Raw genomic sequence first — 13,881 nt, forward strand, 5'->3', positions numbered from 1 at the left:
ATTGCAAGGTCTGGGAAAGTATGTCTGGGCAAGTGGTTATAAGTGCTACTTTTGAAAAAGTAAGAGAACTTGATGAAGAAAGAAGAAAGTATCCTAGACAGACAAGTGACTGGGAGAAGCCATCGAGGTATTAAAAAACCCAAATGTCCAGATTACAGGAGACCACAGGGACATGACAATTACATAGAAGGGGTGATCCCTGAGTGATGTGTGTGCGTGCACACACACAAATCACTATAAAAATTAATGAAACTTGAATAAGGTCTATAAAGTAGGTAATACTGTCTTAGCAATGTTACATTTCTTGATTTTGATAACTTCCGTGTGTTTGTATAATATAACTGAATGCTTTTGTTCTTGGGAAATACACACTGAAGAATTTAGAAATACAGGGACATAATGTCTACAACTTACTCTCAAATGGCTCAGAAAACAAATACTAGAGAGATGACGATTGATTAAATAGATAGAATGATAAAACAGATGTAAAATGTTAACAATTGGTGAATCTACGTGAAAAGTATATGAGGGTTTTTGATAGCAATCTTGCAATTTTTCTGCAAGTTTAAAATTAGTTCAAAATAAAGGTGTTTTGTATTAATACTCAAAACATAATAATGCCTTCAGTGACCTTAGGTGGTTCTATCTGACTAAAGTGAATCATATAAGATGGAAAGTGGTGAGCTCTGCAGACAGAAAGGCAAGCAAAGGCAAATTCCTGAAGGGCCTTGTTCTAAGCTGAGAAATGTGAACTTCATCCTGAAAGCCAAGTGGAGTGAAGGAATGAAATCCAATTTGCGCTTTTAGAAAGACCCCGTTAGTAGCCTTGTGGGACCAAATGAGAGGCAAGAAGCCGGGTAGGAGGCTGCCACCATAATTCAGACAAGTGGTTCTCTTTGCCATCTTTTCTCCTCCCGTGGAGTCGCCGCTTTTAAGCTAGAGCAGTTGAAGATCAAGCCGTGCAGCTTCAGCAGGTACAAGATCTACCCCGGACACGGGAGGCACTACACCGGGACGGACGAGAAGGTTTTCCAGTTTCTTAATGCATTTATTTCCAAGAGGAATCCTCAGCAAATAAATTGGACTATCCTCTACAGAAGGAAGCCCGAAAAGGGACAGTCGGAAGAAATTCAAAAGAAAAGAACCTGCCGAGCAGTCAAATTCCAGATAGCCATTTACGGGTGCGTCTCTTGCTGACATCATGGCCAAGAGGAATCAGAAATCTGAAGTTAGAATGGCTCAACGAGAACAAGCTATCAGGGCTGCTAAGGGAAGCACAAAAGGCTAAGCAAGCATCTAAAAAGACTGCAATGGCTGCTGCTAAGGCACCTACAAAGGCAGCACCTGAACAAAAGATTGTGAAGCCTGTGACAATTTCAGCTCCCTGAGTTGGTGGAAAACCTTAAGCTGGCACATCAGATTTTTAAATAAAGATTGGACTATAACTCTAAAAACAATAATAATTCAGACAAGTGAAAGCCTCACCAAGGCAATGGCTGTGAGGATGGAGACAAGGGGACAATGTCCAAATATATTAAGATTCTGCATAACCTAGAAGTGAAGGATGTGGGATGATTCTGAGTTGGGAACTGGTTAAATGCTGGTGCAAGTTACCAAAATAAAAAATACAGACAAAGAAGGGAGCTCAGGAAGAAAGATGATGGGTTCTGGGTTTACTACATGGAGTTTGAAGGACACGTAGAAAATTCAAGGGGAGGCCTCTAGAGCTTAGCAATGGAATCTGAATAGGAGATACTAACTCTAACATCATCTGCAGGTAGGTGATTTGGGCTGTGATAAAGGACCGGTTCTTAGGGCTTTTTGCCTATTTCGCCACTACCAAAGTAACATTTTCTGAGGACACCTGACTTTTAAAAGGAGGCTAAGAATAAAAAGTTGTTATCTGACTGTCTTAGTCCATTTGTGCTGCCATAACAGATACCACCGCCTGCATAATTTATAAAGAACAGAAATTTCTGCATAATTTATAAAGAACAGTTCAAGAGGCCAGGAAGTCCAAGATCAAGGCACTGACAGGTTGAATGTCTGGTGAGGGCTGCTGTCTGCTTCCAAGATGGCAACTTACTGCTGCATCCTCTAGAGGGAAGAAACACTGAATCCTCATATGTCAGAAAAATGGAAGATCAAGGGAGTTGAATGAGCCTTTTTTTTTTTTTTTTTGACCAGAGTGCAGTGGCGCAATCTCAGCTCACTGCAACCTCCGCCTCCCGGATTCAAGCAATTCTCCTCTGCCTCAGGCTCCTGAGTAGCTGGGACTACAGTTGCGCGCCACTTCAACTAGCTAATTTTTGTATTTTTAGCAGAGCTGGGGTTTCACCATGTTGGCCAAGATGGTCTCGATCTCTTGACCTCGTGATCCACCCGCCTCGGCCTTCCAAAGTGCTGGGATTACAGGCGTAAGCCACCACGCCCAGGCTGCATGATCCTCTTTTAAAGGGGCTTTAGTCCTATTCATGAGGGGAGGAGTCCTTATGACCTAATAACCTCTTAGAGGCCCTGCTTCTTAATATTACCACATTGGCAACCCTTGAATTTGAGGGCACACATTCAAACCATAGCACCTACAATACCTGGAATGTCTTCTTCCAAGTACCTGCAGAAATACACTCACCCCCTACCAACAAACTCCCCCCTCCACACACACACACAACTGCTCTAGCTTAAAAGATTATGTTTCATAATATAGAGAGATTTCCACTAAATGAAGCAGTAGTAGGCTGGAGTGCAAAATGCAGCCACAGCTCACTGCACCAGCTAATCCAGAAGAGCATGCTAGTTCCGAAGAAGAGAAAATTTCTGACTCATCTTCACCATTCCCCATTAGCTCAGTCAGGGCCATCATAGACCTAAGAATTATCCAGCCACACCCCTAACACCAATCACTACCACCACCTAGCAAAACTATTTCCTGAAACTGCCTGTGTTATACCCCATTTTCTGATGACAACAAGGAGGAAAAGGAGTAAGGGAAACAAAAGAGATAAAGACAATAATTACCAGTAACCGGAAGTCAAGGGAAGAAAGCTACCCAATTCTACATATTTCTAGAATTCTAAACAGACAATTCTAAAATATTTGTAGTTTATGGAACCAACAACGGAGACGAGAATTGAATATATAAAAACTTATGGGATTTAATCATGGTTGTGGTAAGAATTAAAGCCATCGCTCTTTAAATAGTTTATTTTAAAAAAAGAAAACGCATTCAAATCAAGAAAGTAAGGGAAAAAAACCTACAGGAAAAAGAATTCCTAAGGAAGGCAAGCGGAAAAGAATATTGAACATAAAAATACATATAAAATAACTGAGGAAAAAGACAGAAAGATAATAGAACTTGCAAGTAAATCTAAGAGTTTTAGTTTTAAATATAAAAATCAATGATAGTCCAAACTCTGACAAGATAATTAAGCAAACCAACACAAAAGATGGCAAAATCAGACATACCATTTACAAATAATATAGGGAATATAAAAACTGTAAAGGTTTTCTTTAATTCTAAGCAAATTTTATCCAATCCAAAGCTAATACAATTGAAAAGCTTAAGAAAATACATAATTTTCCAGAAGTATATGTAGTTGACTCAAAAAGGAGAAAACCTGAATGAACCAAATAAATAGAATAAATTAAATAAATTATGACAGATGCCTCTTTAAAAAAATAAGTCTCTAGACCTATTCTACTTTCCAGTGAGGATTTTTTAGACTTCATGTTTCTTTCCTTATTTTATCTTATATATTTTTTCTTTGCATTTTTGACAAATTTTTAATTTAACTGAACAAAATTTATATCCTCCTTTTTTGATATAATATTCTATTAGCTGTATCTTTCTATGGTATTAAAAATCATTTATAATATTAATAGCTGCAAAACATTGACTCTTATTAATGTGCTAATTATGAACATATATATGCTTAGCACTTTTTTGCTATTAAAATCACTACTCAGTTGAACTTCTTTGTCCCTAAATCATTTTATATTTTTTCAGCTTTTTTTTCCTTTAGACACAATGTATGAACATTTTTAAGGCCCTTAAAATAGTGTCATATTGCCTTCCAAAAAGCTTATACCACCTATACTTAAAGCAAGAATATGTGAGTTTCCCTCTCAAACTGCACTCTCACCAACATTTGAGTAATATCCATTTTTAAAATCTTGGGCTGATTTCTTAGATGAACATAACAACTCAACTTAATTTAAATGTCTATAATGCTGGTAACAGCTTTCCAAATATGTATTAGTGCTTTCCATTTCTTTTGCTTTAGATCGCCTTTTCTGTTAATTAGCTTATTTATATACTAAGATGGTTTTGGATCTTTCCCATTTAAGGAGCTCCTACTGAGTAAGAATTTGGGTTTTTTGCTGTTTTTGTTTGTTACATGCATATTTTCACAGTTTTTATTATTATATATCTTGACACACAGAGTTTTTAAATGTAATAAAATACTTTAAGATTTTCTCCATGTTCTTCAATTTTATCAAGTTTTTCCACACTCAGACCAGATACTTAACATTATTTTTCTATAGCTTTATCATTTTTAAACATAAAATATAAATCATATGTTTCTAATCATTAAAATCATATATACTAACTACAAATATTTGATAAATACAAAAGGTATTTAAGATAACCAATATTCTCTTTCCTTTTATGTCATAATAATCTAGTAGAAATTCAGGAATACATTAATTAATATTAAGAAATCTATTAATAAATTTATGCTAAGAGGCCAGTAAGATAAATCACAGGACCTACATAGATGCCCCAAATAGCATTTAATAAAAATCAACACTAGTACCTAATTTTAGAAAACTTAATAAACGAGGTATAGAAAAGCAAAATACAGGAAGTAAGAAAGATTAAAACAGACATAAATAAAATAGAGATTAGAGAAACAATACAGGAAATAAAACCAAAGTTACTTCCTTGATTAAAAAAAAAACTGATAAGCTTTTACATAGATTGACCATGAATAACAGAGAGAAGACTCAAATTACTAAATTCCAGAATGAAAGAAAGTACATTACTACTGACTTTGCAGAAATAAAAAGAATTTTAAGGGAATTCTATGAGCAATTTTATGCCAACAAATTAGATAAGCTAGATAAAATGAATAAATTTCTAGGAAGACAGAAACAACAAAACTGACTCAAGAAGAAATAGAAAATACAAATGAAACTATAACAACTAAAAAGATTAGTAATCAAAAATGTTCCTACAAGGAAAACTCAGGACAAGATGGCTTCAGTAGTAAATTCTACCAAATATTAAAGAAGAACTAACATGGCCGGGCGAGGTAGCTCACGCCTGTAATCCCAGCACTTTGGGAGGCGGAGGCGGGCAGATTACAAGGTCAGGAGATCAAGACTATCCTGGCTAACACAGTGAAACCCCATCTCTACTAAAAATACAAAAAATTAGCTGGGCGCAGTGGCCGGCTCCTGTAGTCCCAGCTACTCAGGAGGCTGAGGCAGGAGAATGGCGTGAAACCGAGAGGCGGAGCTTGCAGTGAGCCGAGATCGTGCCACTGCACTCCAGCCTGGGTGACAGAGAGAGACTCCGTCTCAAATGAAAAAAAAAAAAAGAACATGAATTCTTCAAAAACTTTTCTGAAAAATAAGAGTAGGGAACAAGGTTGGGCGCGGTGGCTGACGCCTGTAATCCCAGCACTTTGGGAGGCTGGAGCGGGCGGATCACGAGGTCAGGAGATCCAGACCACCCTGGCTAACACGGTGAAACCTTGTCTTTACTAAAATACAAAAAAAGTAGCCAGGCATGGTGGCAGGCGCCTGTAGTCCCAGCTACTCAGGAGGCTGAAGCAGGAGAATGGCGTGAACCCCAGAGGCAGTGCTTGCAGTGAGCCGACACTGCACTCCAGCCTGGGCCAGAGGGAGACTCAGTCTCAAAAAAAAAAAAAAAAAAAGAGTAGGGAACACTTCCAAACATATTCTATGAGGTCATTAAATTAATACCCTGATACCAAACCCAAAGACATCACATGAAAACTTTGGCCAGGTGCAGTGGCTCACGCCTGTAATCCCAGTGCTTTGGGAGGCCAAGGTGGGCGGATCACGAGGTCAGGAGTTCGAGACCAGCCTGGCCAACATGGTGAAACCCCATCTCTACTACAAATATAAAAAATTAGCCAGGCATGGTGGTAAGTGCCTGTAATCCCAGCTACTTAGGAGGCTGAGGCAGGAGAACCACTTGAACCCAGGAGGCGGAGGCTGCAGTGATCCAAGACCATGCCACTGCACTCTAGCCTGGCAACAGAGGGAGACTCCGTCTCAAAAAATAAAAAGAAGGAAGAAAACTACAGTCAATGTACCTTATTAATATAGACACAAATATTCTCAATAAAATACTACCAAACTGAATCTAGCTACATATAAAAAGGATTACATGCCATGACCAAGTAAGATTTACCCCCAGGAATACAAGTATGTTTCGGAATAAAAAATTAGTCAATAAAATATATCATTTTAATAAAATAATTGATCAAAACTTGATGATCACCAATGCATAAAAAGTATTTGACACTCTAGGGGTGGACCTGAGCATCAGTATTTTCTAAAATCTCCTCGGCCAATTCTAATGTGGAACCAAGTTTAAAGCCCCCTCCTCTATGTCACTTCTACTTTTTGGAAGGAGCTCTTCCCTAATGATAAACTTGTAAACTTAATTGGGAATACTCAGAACTATTGCCATGAGAACATTTCAAATTATATTGTGAAATATTTAGGCTCTGAACCTGGTAGATTTTGTGTTAGAAAAACATCCTTTACCTACTTCTTTAGGCTAATCAAATTGTAGTTAATTGCATGCAAATCTCAGGTTTTTCAGTGTTTTTACTGGGTTTAAAGAAGTGTTCCGTTTGAAGGATTCAATACATGCACAATCTGTCAGTATAAGTTAGCAGTCCATAAAGAATTGCTTTCATGGAGAGATTAAGAAGATGGCTGTCCAGTTAGAATGGTGATCATTAAAAAGTCAGGAAACAATAGATGCTGGAGAGGATGTGGAGAAACAGGAATGCTTTTACACTGTTGGTGGGAGTGTAAATTAGTTCAACCATTGTGGAAGACAGTGTGGCGATTCCTCAAGGATCTAGAACTAGAAATACCATTTGACCCAGCAATCCCATTACTGGGTATATACCCAAAAGATTATAAATCATGCTACTATAAAGACACATGCACACGTATGTTTATTGCAGCACTGTTCACAATAGTGAAATCTTGGAACCAACCCAAATGCCCGTCAATGATAGACTGGATAAAGCAAATATGGCACATATACACCATAGAATACTATGCTGCCATTAAAAAGGATGAGTTCATGTCCTTTGCAGGGACATGGATCAAACTGGAAACCATCATTCTCAGCAAAGTAACACAAGAAGAGAAAACAAAACACAGCATGTTCTCACTCATAAGTGGGAATTGAACAATGAGAACACATGGACACAGGGAGGGGAACATCACACACCAGGGCCTGTCGGGGAGGTGGGGGCTGGGGGAGGGATAGCATTAGGAGAAATACCTAATGTAAATGACGAGTTGATGAGTACAGCAAACCAACATGGCACATGTATACCTATGTAACAAATCTGCATGTTGTGCACATGTACCCCAGAACTTAAAGTATAATAATTTTAAAAAAGAAGATGGCTGTCATATATTTTGTCATATTATGCAGACCACCCACAAGCATACCTAGGACTCATTTAAATCCAAGTGGGGGCCAGAGATACATTTGGAGTATCTTGAATTGAACCTGATATTAAAAACTGTAAAATAATGTATCACAATTCAGTTTACCAACATAACAACAAGGACCCCATAGGAAGTAAGAGTATGGTATAGGCATGGTGGCTCACACCTGTAATCCCAGTACTTTGGGAGGCCAAAGGGGGCAGATCACCTGAGGTCAGGAGTTTGAGACCACCTGGCCAACATGGTGCAACCCTGTCTCTACTAAAAATACAAAAATTAGCTGGGCGTGGTGACATGCACCTGTAATCCCAGCTAGTCAGGAGGCTGGGGCAAAAGAATCACTTTAACCCAGGAGGCAGAGGTTGCAGTGAGCTGAGATAGGGCCACTGCACTCCAGCCTGGGCAACAGAGATTCTGAGAAAGAAAATGAGAGTATGCTCATTCTAGCTTACTGTTCTATCAGTCTATTCTGATTTTGCAGAATATTAATATTAATACGAATTCTGGAGGACTATTATAGCAGAGGAACTTCTTATTCACAGGAACTTAAGGGGGCTCAAGGTACTCCCCATTTTCATTTCAAACTTTGGTACCTGCAGCCATAAAAAAAAAAAATCATGTCCTTTGCAGCAACATGGATGGAGCTGGAGGCCATCATCCTAAGCAAATTATTGCAAGAACATAAAACCAAATACCAGCCAGGTATGGTGGCTCACGCTTGTAATCCCAGCACTTTGGGAGGCCAAGATGGGCGGATCACTTGAGGTCAGGAGTTTGAGACCAGCCTGGCCAACATAATGAAACCCCGTTTCTACTAAAAATACAAAAAGTAGCCGGGCGTGGTGGCACACGCCTGTAACCCCAGCTACTTGGGAGGCTGAGGCAGGAGAATTGCTTGAACCCAGGAAGCAGAGGTTGCAGTGGGCCAAGATGGAGCCACTGCACTCCAGCTTGGTCGACAGAGAGAGACTCTGTCTTGGGGGGGAAGAAAAAAGAAAACCAAGTACTGCATGTTCTCACTTATAAGAGGTAGATAAACATTGAGTACTCGTGGACATAAAGATGGCAACAATAGACACTAGGGACTACTAGACAAGGAAGGGAGGGAAGGGAGGCAAGGGGTGAAAAACTGTTAGGTACCATGCTCACTACTTGGGTGACAGGATTGATTGTACCCCAAACCCCAGCACCACATAATATACCCATGTAACAAACCTGTACATGTACCCCGAATCTAAAATAAAAATTGAAATGATTTTTTTAAAAGGAGAAAAAAACCACAGAAGAACCAACATTAAATGTTTTTCAAGGGTTCTGGCTAATCTAAAACACTTAGATTTCATAATGACAGTGTTGAACCAAAGACAATAACCTTGGCAGCGTGACATAGGTAAGCTCAGGGGTAGGTCAACTTTCCCAAAGTAAAATAAATTCAGTGACACAGAGCTGAAAATATCCTGGCTATTAGGTCACTGTGTTTGACACATCAAAAAAGGCAATTTCAAGGAGTAACACAGCTTTTCTTTTCTATTAAAAAAAAAAAAAAAAAAGTCCGTTACCTTGATTGCGGTGATAGTTTCCCAGGAGTATGCATGTGTCCAAACTCATCAAATAGTATATGTTATATATGTGCAACTTTGTATTTCAATTACTCCTTAATAAACCTGTTTTTTTAAAGGAAAAAAATACTTAGGTGCAAAAATCATAGCTCTAAAATACAAGGATGCCAACATTGTTCCTAACAATAAATTGACCATAACACCAGTTAAAGAATTTGTGAAAAGATACAAAAAAAAAGAAAAAAGAAAAAAGAAACAAAAAAAATTTTTTTAAAGAATTTGTGAAAAGAAAACTTATCCTGGCTGTCATCGCCCTGATCAATCTTCAAACAAAGAATCTGGTTTTAAAAGTTATGCCAGACGTGGTGGCTCACACCTTTAATCCCAGCACTTTGGGAGGCCAAGGTGGGTAGACTGCTTGAGCCCAGGAGTTCGAGACCAGCCTGGGCAACGTGGTGAAACCCCATCTCTACAAAAAATAGAGAAATTAGCCGGGTGTGGTGGTGCACGCCTGTAGTCCCGGTTATTCAGGTGGCTGAAGTGGGAGATTCGCTTGAGTCTGGGATTGCGAGGCTGCAGTGAGCACAGTTCATGGCACTGTACTGCAGCCTGGGTGACAGAGAAATACTCTGTTTCAATTTTTTTAAAAAGTGTTACAAGATTCTGATTGTTGAAGGCGATTGCCCAAAAATATTTGTAAGATCCTTATGATTCGTATGCTCTTCAATAACTCAAGTTCATCTTCTGGAATTACTAACGGATCACCTATCAGTAATTGCTTTGACAGTTTATGCTTACTTAAAGAAAAGCTATAGGACAAACAGAAATATCTTCAGAGGTTATTCAGCCCCTACTTCTATTTGTTTTTACTGCAGGAGTTAGTCACCATCACAATCTGTAATAATGAATCAAGGTGGATTGCAGCAAATATGCTTGAAGTCAGGGAAACTTTCATTTCCTAAAAGGCTTCAGGATAGTTCCCAGTTCATGGAATCCCATTCCATAAAAATTCCTGTGCTACATCTACAACCATCTGTTCTTTGACAAACCTGACAAAAACAAGAAATGGGGAAAAGATTCCCTATTTAATAAATGGTGCTGGGAAAACTGGCTAGCCCTATGGAGAAAGCTGAAACTGGATCCCTTCCTTACACCTTATACAAAAATTAATTCAAGATGGATTAAAGACTTACATATTAGACCTAAAACCATAAAAACCCTGGAAGAAAACCTAGGCAATACCATTGAGGGCATAGGCATGGGCAAGGACTTCATGACTAAAACACCATAAGCAATGGCAAGAAAAGCCAAAACTGACAAATGGGATCTAATTAAACTAAAGAGCTTCTGCACCACATCTGTTCATCAGAGTGAACAGGCAGCCTACAGAATGGGAGAAAATTTTTGCAATCTACCCAACTGACAAAGGGCTAATATCCAGAATCTACAAAGAACTTAAACAAATTTACAAGAAAAAAACAAACCACATCAAAAAGTGGGCAAAGGATATGAACAGACACTTCTCAAAAGAAGACACTTATGCAGCTGACAGACACACAAAAAAATGTTCATCATCGCTAGTCATCAGAGAAATGCAAATCAAAACCACAATGAGATACCATCTCACGCCAGTTAGAATGGCAATCATTAAAAAGTCAGGAAACAACAGATGCTAGAGAGGATGTGGAGAAATAGGAATGCTTTTACACTGTTGGTGGGAGGGTAAATTAGTTCAACCATTGTGGCAGACAGTGTGGCAGTTCCTCAAGGATCTAGAACTAGAAATATCATTTGACCCAGTGATCCCATTACTGGGTATATACCGAAAGGATTATAAATCATGCTACTATAAAGACACATGTACATGTGTGTTTATTGCAGCACTATTCACAATAGCAAAGACTTGGAACCAACCCAAACGTCCATCAGTGATAGAATGGATTAAGAAAATGTGGCACATATACACCATGGAATACTAGGCAGCCATAAAAATGATGAGTTCATGTCCTTTGCAGGGACGTGGATGAAACTGGAAACCATCATTGTAAGCAAACTATCACAAGGACAGAAAACCAAACACCACATGTTCTCACTCATAGGTGGGAACTGAACAATGAGAACACTTGGACAAAGGGTGGGAATCATCACGCTCCAGGGCTTGTCAGGGGGTGGGGGCTGGGGGAGGGATAGCATTAGGAGGAATACCTAATGTAAATGGCGAGTTGATGGGTGCAGTAAACCAACATGGCACATGTATATGTATATAATAAACCTGCTCATTGTGCACATGTACCCCAGAACTTAAAGTATAATTTTAAAAAGAAATTCCTGTACTATCTCCTTTCTCAGATGTAGTGGTTCAAATATGACATTGAAGTGACTGGTGCCACTGTCAATACAATATTGTGTGATAAAATTGTAACTCCAAAAGCATTCATGTACTTATTCTTACATTTATTCATTCTTTTACTCATAAATATTCACATAATTAAATAAAAGAGGCAAAGTCCCTGACCTCATAGAACTTAAATTGTAGTGGGGGAGACAGACTATAGGTGAATAACAAATACCTTTGTGATATAATATGAGGTATTGGTAAGTGCTGTGAAGAAAAATAAAGCAAGATAAGGGAGAGGATGATGATGTTCTATTATGTTAAGCAATGGTCTCTCTGAAAAGGTCACATTTGAACAGAGACATTAATGGAAAGGGTGGGAAGAAAAATGAGTGAGAATGGGTTATGAACCTGCACATTTATTTTTACCCTGAACTTCTCAAACAGCAGAGGTGGACATACCTAAACACGACCTCTTATCCCCCATTTGAATTATTCATTTGAATTTAGCACTGTTGTAACAAAATAGTTTTTAAATAGTTTTAATAAGGTGTCATTGACATACAATAAACTGCATGTACTTAAATCACACCGTTTCAATGTTTTGACATATCTATATACCCATAAAACCACCACAACAATCAAGATAATGAACACATTCATCACCGCTAAAAGTTTACTTGTACCCTGTTTTTTGTCATTCCCATCTGCCCTGCCCTGACCTCATCATCCCCACATAACCATTAATATAAATTGTCACTAACATTAGTTTATACTTTCTAGAATTTTTTTAACCAATTGAATCATATAGTATATACTCTTTTGTCAGGCCTCTATTATTTAGCATAGTCATTTTGAGACTCATTCATGCTGCACTATGTATTAAGTGTTCATTCCTTTTTATTGCAGAGAGATATTCCTCTGGATTCATATGGATTCTATATTCATATGGATATGAGTGTTTATCCATTCTTCTGTATATGAGCATTTGGGTCATTTCCAGTTTGGGGCTGTTACAAATAGTCAATATAAACATTCAGGTGCAAGTCTTTATATGGACATACACTTCCTTTTCTCTTGAGAAAATACCTTGCAGTGGGATGGCTAGATTGCAAATCAGATGTATGTGTCTGTCTTTTTAAAAAACTGCCAATCTCTTTTCCAGAATAGTTGTACCATTTTATACTCTTATCAGCAGTGTATGGAAATTACAGTTGTTCCACATTTTAGGCAACACTTGGTATGGCCAGTATATTTATTATAATTTTAGACATTCTAATTTCCATACAGTGATATCTCATTGCAGTTTATGATGAGCCTGCACTTTTTAATGATGAATGATGTTCATCATCTTTTTATGTGCTTAATTTCCATCTGTATATCTTCTTTGAAGGGTTTGTTCAAATATTTTGACCATTTTTAATTGTTTGTTTTCTTATCATTTAATTTTGAAAATTCTTCATGCATTCTGGATGCATGTCCTTTATCAGACACGTGCTCTACAAATATTTTTTCCCAGTCTGTGGCTTATCTTTTTAGCAAAGTCTCCCACCAATGACATTCAAGATCAAAAGTCTTTTCGTTATTGTTTTTTGAGACAGTGTCGTTCTGTTGCCCAGGCTGGAGTGCAGTGCTGTAATCTCAGCTCACTGTAACCTCTGCCTCCCAGGCTCAAGCAATCCTCACACCTCAGCCTCCCAAGTAGCCTGTACTACAGGCACATGTAACCACACTCGACTAATTTTTGTATTTTTTGTAGAGACGAGGTCTCACCATGTTGCCCAGGCTGGTCTCAAACTCCTGGGCTCAAGCAATCCTCCCGCCTTGGCCTCCCAAAGTGCTAGGATTACAAGCATGAGCCACCGTGCTTTAAAGCCTGAAGATTAAAAATTTTTAATTTTGATGAAATCTAATCTATCATTTTTTCTTTTTATAGACTGTGCTTTTGGTAGCATATCTAAGAAATCTTTAAGATCACAAAGATTTTCTCCTATTATCTAGAAGTTTTAAGTTTTACAATTAGGGTTATGATCCATTTTCAGTTAATGATGCAAGGTACAAATCAAAGTAGTTTTTTTTTATTTTTTTCCTTGCATATGAATCTAACTCTTCCAATACTGTCTGTTGATGGATCCTTTCTCCACTGAATTGCCTTTGCACCTTTGTCAAAATCAGTTGTCATTGTATGTGTGAATCTATTTCTGGATTCTCTATTCTGTTCTATTGATATGTTGTTTATCTTTATGTCAATAT

General features: G+C 38.2%; 1 pseudogene; it reads left to right on the forward strand.

Annotated features, from left to right (window-relative positions):
* Positions 1–1,406, forward strand: part of LOC101133124 (large ribosomal subunit protein eL24-like) — a 55,020-nt pseudogene extending 53,614 nt beyond the window's left edge.
* Positions 1,407–13,881: the final 12,475 nt, after the last annotated feature.

This window comes from Gorilla gorilla, chromosome 2 (assembly GCF_029281585.2).
Source record: "Gorilla gorilla gorilla isolate KB3781 chromosome 2, NHGRI_mGorGor1-v2.1_pri, whole genome shotgun sequence".
NCBI lineage: Eukaryota > Metazoa > Chordata > Mammalia > Primates > Hominidae > Gorilla > Gorilla gorilla.